General features: G+C 47.9%; 1 pseudogene; it reads right to left on the bottom strand.

Annotated features, from left to right (window-relative positions):
• Positions 1-584: 584 nt before the first annotated feature.
• LOC146202368 (protein argonaute-4-like) lies at positions 585-9,139 on the bottom strand (annotated as a pseudogene).
• Positions 9,140-9,529: the final 390 nt, after the last annotated feature.

Here is a 9,529-nt window from a genome sequence, read left to right on the forward strand (position 1 = left end):
TGTAAACCCCTGGCTAGTTTCCGACGCGTGTAGCGCGCACGCGTGTCACGCGCCAGATATCTGGAAGGGACAGACAAGGTAGGGACAGATCGCACCGATGCATGCGTAAGGCGCTGCGCGCATGCGCAGACCGGCTTTGGCTGACGCGTGCGACGACGTTGGCGCGGCAGTGCATGACGCGTGTGTGTTTGGAGTCGGGGCTTATGTATTCCAGTCGTTCCCTTCAACCCACGCCACTCTACCCCCAACATAACGCAATTTTGGATGTACTTTGGGGAAGTGGTATGCCTTTATACTTCAATCGCCACACTGAGAGAAAAAGACGTGACTAGACTGGTAAGCAGCATAGGCATCAGAATGTGTTCATTTTCACGTTCGACAAAACATTTTCCCAGTGCATGCCCAGATTATTGTGGTCAATTTTGGTCAATCTAGTCTGAATTTACTAGCTTTTGTAGGCTTACACAAAGTGGTTGTGAACTTTAGGCACACTGTCTCTCTGCAATGCTGTTTCTTGGGCTAGTTGGTGGAGTTTGCTCATTTTGACAAAGCGCAAAAAAGAGGTCTAATATTCTTAAGAGGTCTTAGAATGCACCGATGTGGTCTTTGAATGGCTTGTTCAGCGCCACATCCAGTGGCTGAAGAATAGGTGTCAATCCGCCCGGAATGATGATTAGGTCGCATCTCGCGTCCGCTACCACTTTTTTCACATGGTCTGTTATGTGGCCGCCGAATGAGTCCAGGATAAGCATGCTGCGGGGCTTCAGCAGTGCCCCCGGACGCCTGCACCACACGAGACGAAACCATTTGAGGACCATTTCATCATTAAAAAATCCCTTCTCATTCACCTGCACGATGACTTTTGGCGGGAACTTTTCCTTCGTCGGGATCGTTTTCTCTTGAACAAAAGGAATGGCGGCAACTTGTGCCCATCTGCCGTACAGCGTACATGACCGTGAAACGGTTGTGCGTATTGCCCGTTGTCAGCAGGCGGACCTGGCGCTCCCCTTTTGCGGACACGGTCTTATTGCTAGGCAAATCAAACCAGACTGGAGTCTGGTCACCGTTGCCTATTTGACCAAGCAGGAATGAATGTGTTGACCGCAGGTCATTCACGTAGCGCAGAAAGGCGCTCGGTTTTTCTTCGTAGGCTTCGGGCAACCGTTGGCATACGGTCGTTCGTCGCCTCAGGCTTGGGCCGTTCCTCTTCATGAAATTCGTCACCCACTTCTTAGACACTTTAAACTCGGTACGCGGGATGCACATCTCCTCCGCGACAGTAACTGCATCTTTGGAATGAATACTATAGTGGCTTTAATTGCAAATGCACAAGTAGGTAGCATTTTTTATTTTTTGCAAAATTTTGATACGTAGAGGAAACATTTTCTTTATTCCGACTGTAAGGAGCACTTCGAAAAATTATTAGGATTTTATTGAAATTTATTTTTTTCTGATCGAAACATCACCTGCACAATAACCCTTCAGGCTACATTGAGCTGAGGGTATCGCGTATGAAATATGGTATAGCATGCAATGAGGGGTAACTTTCGTCACTTCATGGAGTTCCATAACTTTATTAGCAGGAAATTAATTTGCTGCATTCGAATGATTTTACATATTTTTGCGAGTTCAAATTGCACTGTATGGCAGACCCGAAAGTGAGCTCCTGCACTTATTCGACAGCCTTTGGTAGCCACAATGATAGTGTTCAAGAGTTCACTATACAGTGCACTGACTTTCAAGGAAAAAGACTGCATTCCCTAGTTAGTCGGAGGAAGACAAAACTTGACGTTTTTAGAACAAAAGAAAAAGACGATCGAAGACAAAGAAGCAGAAAACGAATTATCTGTACCAACCTATTACAAGGTGATGTTTAGAGACAAGGAAGGAAAGAAGGAAGGTTGAAGGAAATAAAAGGAAGGAAGGTTGAAGGAAGGAAAATACAATTCAAAGCTATCTCATGCTCTCCTCCCTAAGCCAGCTTCCCCGTTTCCTGCGCTGGCCCGACGAGCCACAGTAATGACGTACGTACCGCGAACGACGTCCATTGGTCCGTCTCGCTGACTGACGGGAGAAGGATGGGTGTCTACCGCCACGGCCGGTCTCGGGGGAGAGCGCGCGCTCTTTCTTACGGCCTTCTCAATCGCCGCGGGAACAATGGGAATGTTTCTCCTTGAGTTGCGCTCTCCGCCACCGCAAGGAGCGCGACCTGCTCACTGTTCGCCCAGCGTCTGCTTCAGCGGCGGCGGGTGGCTTTTGCCTGGTTTCGCGCTATCGCTCGCGAGTTTCGTGGTTAGTGGAACCCCGAAATTAAAGAACACAGAACGTAGATGATGCAGCGGCATGTCGTCAACGTACTACACACGCGAACGGATATAAAAAACACTGTCGTTCAGCAAACGTTCGACAAGCATGGCATACATTGCGGCATGGTAGCTACTTTTGTCCATTTTAGTCCGAATTTTTCCCAAGCCTGTAAAAGAATAGGAAAAAAAAAACTGAATGAGAAATGATCTCATCGAAGCTTCTTCAAGGCTAACATGACAGCAACTCGTCTGCTACAGAAAAACCGTCTTTAGCGCTAGATGCGAAAACAATCATGTAACACCGAAGATGAAAATAATTTCATAAAAATGTAATGTAAATTGAAAAATGCTTGCATGATATGAAAGATTAGTATAACAGTCAAAGTAAACGTTGTAGGGTTGAGTTTTAAATGTTATTACAATTCATATATTAGCCAATCTGTGGTATTATGCACATTATTTTAATTAATTTTACAAATAAGCATTGTTTATTGAAATTTTTACATGATATTAAGCTGGTTATGAAAGCACTAAAAATGGTTTGATATTCATGACACCACTTGTGCTCGAAGTGGTAAAAAGAGGCCAACAAATGATGAAGGTGATACTCGATGCAATGACTTACAAATGAGTTCACCTGTTATATCGAAAGTATGCAAGAAACTTCTAAAGCGTTAAAGAAGGACACTCTCACTGAAGACTCATTTCAAGCCCTATATAGCGACCCATTGAGGCTCTTTTCGGGAAAGTAAGTGTAATGTGCGGAAGGGAATGACATATGCTAGATGCGAGGGCCGTAATAGCTAGCGGCACATGACTACATTGTCAAGACGGACGTTTCATCTGAGAGCAAAATCAAGGCACTGAAGGAAGTGATGGCATCTCCTACCAACCCATTTCCCACTGTCACATATTCCGGTTTACCTTACGCCGCTGGATATATGATTTAGTTAATCAACTTCGGGTGTGACGCTTGCTCTATTCTTCTTGAAACTAGCGAAAGAAGCAGCTCCATGTAGTACGCTCTTCTACGAGGACAATATTCTAGTGGACTGCATTATCCGAAACCAGAGCTTGTTGCCATATTAGGCAAGCTTTCTTTTTTTTTTTTTAAGAAAAAGCTGCCGTGCACCTACTATACACACAAATGTTCTCGAAGTACTTAAGATCGTGATTCAGTCAGCATTTCAGAACTCAACACTGAGTTGCCCGAAAGGAATTGACAACAGCTATGTTATTAGGTCCGCTTCTTTGATATTCGAAACATTTCTCAGAATTCTTCTTGTCAATTAATTATACGAAGAAAGTGACAGAGAAGACCGAGAAGCCAACTCCTTATGTGCACAAGCCGTGCAGGAAGATCTTGAGACTGAATTTTCTAGACGCAGGTCGCATTTTGATGAATTGATGAACATATAGTGCAATGTGTAACTTTGAAGGACAATCTTTTTATTGTTTGCCGCTCTTTTCGATTCTGCTTAACTGTTTATGCCGATTTCCTTGATTAAAAGTAGTCGCGAGACTACATATACATCTTCGGTCTTCCAACTGACATATGTTTTGAACGAAGCTAGAACAGCCCACTCCACTAGACAAGTGAAATTTTTACTATATGAGTAAATTTTTGTTCTTTACTCTGAATCTGAGACGCGCCCTGAATTTTTGCCCGTGCCTCTTTTGATCTAAACGAAAACGGTAGCGGTTGACAGAATCTCCACCCAACAGTTCACCATGCACTCACGTCATGTCGCGCTACACCTGCCTAAAACATTCAAAGGCACATTGCACAGCCTGGTAAATTTAGTTTTGTACAAAACTTAGGGGTAAAAAATGTTGAAGTGTTCCCGAAGCTTCATTTTACAGTGCAAGCCCGTACTGACGAAGGAGCGTGCGCGTGAGCGGATTGTTGACTGTATTTTATTCCTCGTACACGATAAATATTCGATGTTGATCACGGATTTTGTATAAACCATAAGGGGTGAAATGTTAGGACCTGCCGGTTGCAACTGACGCGGGCGAAGCTAAAAGCGAGCGCGCGTTTCCCTTGCGCGTGAACGGCTGTAGCGGAGGAGCAACAGTGGGGCGGTGGCGACCCCACCGAGGCGCGGCGGGTGGTAGAAACAGACCCCATTGGAGAGGAAGAGAAGAGCGCGCGCTCTCTCCCTCGAGACCGGCCGTGCTACCGCTCGCTGCGCGCTTTTCCCTCGCTACGGCCAGACTGAATCCAGCGGCGCGCGCTCCCTCGGCCGTTTTATTTATTTTTTTTCGCGATCGCGGAGTGCCACGCCCCACCTCCCGCCAAATGCGGAGGAGGAAGGGGAATTTGTCTTGCGGAGGCTAGACGACCTCGGGCAGGAGAGTGAAAATCCTTTGCGAGGGAATGCAAGGAAAGAAGCCTGACAGAATCGGGTGATTGCGGTGGCTGTAACTGCGTTAATAGTTACTCTTTTCAAAAACATTTTGCGGCCTTGCGTTGTAGGGGCGAAGTCTCACAGTCGCCGGGGAAGAAAATATTTTCGACCGGACTTATAGATGAGTATCTAGAGAATTTTCGAGCGATATTGCCATTTTACAGATGCCTCCCAGCAGAATGGAAAAAGCAGCTAATGGCATATACTCTCAGGCTCTTGACTGGAGTTATTCATTTCGGGTACCTGACTATACACCAATTTTTGCTGCTGAGGTTCTTGCCATTGAGTTGGCCTTGACAAAAATATCGTTGCACTTCATGATCAAGTTGTAGTCCATCAAACGCGGGGTGCGCAGACCGATCTCGGTATCGGCCACCTGCTTGATCACGGCGTAGTTCGAGTTCTTGGCGAGCACAATGATGATCATCTCTAGGTTGGCAGTGCTGCGCGGTTCCTCGAGCACAATGTTTGCATGGGCTTACGGTTTGCGTCAATCGTGTTCACGTCCAGCGGCTGTTCTACACGCATTTATTTTATTTATTTATTATTTTTGTTTTTATTCATTTATTTATTTATTTCCAATACCTCAAGGACCCCAGGAGTGCGGGGATTTACATGAAGGGTAGGCCTGACAGTATTGTAGCGATTGACATAAAAATTGTTCAACGGTGGCTTAGAAATGATTTTGAAACTGTAAATCAGAGAGAAGAAATGGGCGTGGGCAGGACATGTAGTGCGAAGAGAGGATAACGGATGGTCGCTTAGGGTAACAAACTGTATTTCAACGGAAGGAAGCGTAGCAGGGGACGGCAGAAAGTTAGGTGGGTGGATGGGTTTAAGAAGTTCGCAGGGGTCAAGTGGATGCAGATAGCACGGAACCGGATTAATTGGAGAAATATGGGAGAGGCCTTCCCCCTGCAGTGGGTCCAGTCAGGCTGATGATGATGCTGGGTTAGAGTGAACGACCATGTCAGCGGGAAGATCGTTCCAGTCGGTGGCTGTCCTTAAAAAAATGAGTTGAGGCGCGTTGTCGTTCGGGTATGTGGCGGATAAACGGCCAAGGTGTGGCTGTGTCGACTAGATGTCTGATGAATTGACTTGATGATTGCTGTGCTAGGTGATAAGGCATGATAACATTTATGAAATGAACAGAGTCTATATATTTTACGGCGGTCTTGCAAGCTCGGGAGGCCGGCATTAGCTTTTAGATTAGTGGCGCTAGTATTGCGAGAATAGTCAGAGAAGATAAATCTAGCAGCACGCTTTTGAGTCAATTCAATGGTAGATATCAGGTTTTGAAGATGCGGGTCCCGCAATGCGCATGCGTACTCCAATTTGGGCCTTACAAAAGTTACATAAGCTAGCTGTTTAACGAAAGCAGGTGCCTGAGTTAAGTTACGCCGAAGAAAACCAAGTTAGCATCGTTTGTAAAGGATGTGACGTGAGCATGCAATCTAAGATTATTGAAAATTGTGACACCTAAATATTTCAGAAAAGATACGGAGGAGATAGTAGTTCCGTTTAGTAAGTAGTTGCATGAAAAATAACGTTGGCGCCTGTGGCAGGTAATTAGGGCCGTTTTGTTAACATTTCGGGTCATTAACCAATTTCGACAACATTCCTCGACCTTTGCCAGATCGGCCTGGAGAGCCAAATTATCAATAGGGTTATGTATGGGACTGTAAATAAGCCAGTAAAGATGCCCAGGTAAATTCCCAGTTCCTGGCTGACGCGGATGAGCATTTTGACAAAGTTGTCCAGGCTGCCTCGCTTAATTAAGGCTCAGGAAGAGCAGTGTCCAGCGGGTCAGCAGGGCCGGCTCGAAGAAGAGACGGCCGCGCAGCTCTCTGGTGCCCTCGCGGGGCTTGCCGACGAAGTTGTTCGCGATGGCCAGGGATGGCAGTTTGAGCACGTGGCCCATCAGCTGAGTCGGCTCGGTGCTGGTCTTAATGCCGAACTCGCGCAGGCAAGGATTGCTCTGGCTGACCAAGTCCCGCACCGACTGGCGGATCACGTTGAAATGATTGGCAGGAGGCTGAGCACTGCACCTGATCATCTCCGACGTCTGGTTCTCGTCAAGATTCTTCTTGCAGTGCTGTCCTTTGACAATCGAGCAGACCTTCAGCGGGAGGTAGACAGGGTGAGTCGCACTGCCTGTCTGAACGCAGGGTAGGTTGGCGTACGTGAGGCGAACATAGCAGCTCTCAAAAATGTTAGACACAGAGCAGCAGGAGCCGTGTTCCATGCCGAAGAAAAACTTCTTCGCTGGCTCTTTATTGGCGCATAGCACCTTGAACTTGCTCGGGTTAGTTAAGTGAGTAACCTTGACATGCAGCCCCATCAGCTGCTTGTTGACACAAACGTATTGGTGCTCGCTATGATCCCTGAAGTCTATGGCCGACATCTCGCGCAGGCCCTTGTTCAACACCTTGCACATGAAGCCAGTTACCGGCAGAGGCTCGTTGAGAGCAGTGGCCGACATGTCAACATTGAGCATGGGTTTCAACTGAGCTGGTCGAATGCTCGTATAGTAGCCGAACCAGAGTTCGCGGCCATCTCCCAGGGTGTGGTCATTTGGTGTAGGCGCCTTGAAAAAGGACCGTCCAACAGGCGTCAGTTTGATCGAAGGTCCTTGCCGCAGAACGATGTCCATGGCCTGGAGGTCCTCCTAGGGAACTTGCCTCACGTGTTTATCGAAGACGGCTTGCAGAGCGTCCAGATTTAATGTGGCCGCGTACCGGACCTTGACAACGAACTTCTCCATCCGTCGGCCTTCTTCGAAGTCGACCGTTAAAGTGAGCTCGCGGAACTTGAGTTCCCGTCTCGTTTATAGGTTTTTGCGGCCGTATAAGGCAGGTAAGCTGCCGCAGAGGTCGAGCATCTCGAGGGCGAGGCGGCTGATCTTGGTGCTGATGCAGCGGTACTTGCGGTTCTCTTGGACTTTAGCCTCCTTGCATATTTAGGCGCAGGTCTCCACGTCGTACTTGTACAAGTTTGTGGTAGGGATCTCCAGGTTGAAATCATTGCTAGTCAACTGGATCAGCCGGCCCAGTTCTCCATGAGCAGGCCGGCGCGGAAAGTGGGATGGCAGCGTCCGCTGGATTTCCTGCAGACAGCGCGAGAACAGATCGCGGCAGTCAAGCAGTACTTATTGAAGTTCGTTTTATTTCATTCTTCCGGGACTAAGCGCAAACAACGACGCATAAGAACAAGGGATTCAGGTCGAAGCGCTTCGTCCTTGTTCTTATTGGCGCGCCTAGTCCAGCAAGCGCAGTAGGCTGTCAAAATCCAGTTCCTCCAGATTACCGCCACCGATTGCTCATAAGGCTTTCTAAAAGACATGAGGAAACCGTTGATGCGAATTCAATAGAATGCGCTGACCATGTAGGTGCGTTTCAGTTTAGTGTATTAGCGTTCATTTTTCTGCGGGCGATTCGATGCAAGGTGTGCATGCTTAGTCAAGGAGCTTATCGGCTTTCACGTAAGCCATCGAAACGCCCTCGAGGGCTCAGTCGACCATATCACACTTGCTGATGACCTCAGTGGCACAGGCGAGTAAACCATATCGATACGCCGGCTCGTCTGTTTTACTCCTTTTACTGTTGGATACCGTCCATTTCGAATGAAACTCGATTGGGTCTTCGCCTTCTTAGGGGAATCAACAGCTATAGACAGGCCGAGGACGTTTACCTTGTCAATCGCAACGCAGTCAACCTAGTTCAGCTAGAGGAGCAAGCAGACTTCAGGAGCACCCAGTTTGTGTTTCGTCACCGCCCGTAAGGTTTCGTACTTTTTCGAAGCCATACGAGGCATTGCGCCAGCTAGCATGTAACAAATAATGCTATCTCTTGTTTGTAGCAGTATCAAGCGCGCATTACACCACTCGCGACGCAGCTTGGACAGTACTGGTTGCTGGGGCAGTGCCCATGTTACACTCTCCCGTTGCACTCTTCTAAACCCTTATTACCACAACTGGTGCGTTCCCCAAGCGCCTATGCCCTGGCATATGCAATGTGTCTTGCGCCTCAGATATCTTTCGGTAGCTATCTCAGTCGAGACATTTACATTACGACATATAACCGATAGGAACCTTCACCACATGCAGGCATCGGCAGCACAATCCATCATTCTTATATTGGAGTTTGTTGGCAGTCCTATGTAGGGTCGTCCACATTTCCAACACATTCACAAGATTGTTGGCAATCGTTATGATACCTGGAGGTGGGAAGGGTGGTCTAGGTCCGCGCAGCAGCAGCCGCCATAGCTCACCTGCATCTTGAGCTCGTTGTTCTGCGACTTTATGATTGAAGGTGGAAACCAGCGAGAAGAGTACGCGTCAACAAGGAAGGAGTGCAAAAGGATGACGCTGGAACAGAGCAGGGCGCACACTTTATGTTGCCAATGCCGTTTGGGGGCCCGCATGGGCGTGGCCGTGGGCGACGGTGAGCTGGTGGGCGAGCTCTCGGTAGCAAACACCGAGCGCTCCGTTGCCCAGGTTGGCGCCTACGCCGAAGGTGATGACGGATACAACGATAGAGATACCGAGAGGGAGACCTCTGTGCATCCGCTACATGGTGCATCAGGGACATGGTAATACTCGTCGTTTCAGCATGACTGAGTAGATTAATGCTTTCCGTCAAGAATCAAGAATCATCACGCTGAACACGGGTGATGTGCGGAATCGCCATATTTTTACGCGCCTAACAAATGCAAGGGAGTTGCGGCGGCTGCGTAAACTCCTGTCGTCATCGCCGACTATACAGTTACGGGACGGGCTGACGGGCAGCGATTGGCGGAAAAAATTAAGCACTC

Source organism: Amblyomma maculatum, chromosome 1, assembly GCF_055883805.1.
Source record: "Amblyomma maculatum isolate TAMU_Amacu chromosome 1, ASM5588380v1, whole genome shotgun sequence".
NCBI classification, from domain to species: Eukaryota; Metazoa; Arthropoda; class Arachnida; order Ixodida; family Ixodidae; genus Amblyomma; species Amblyomma maculatum.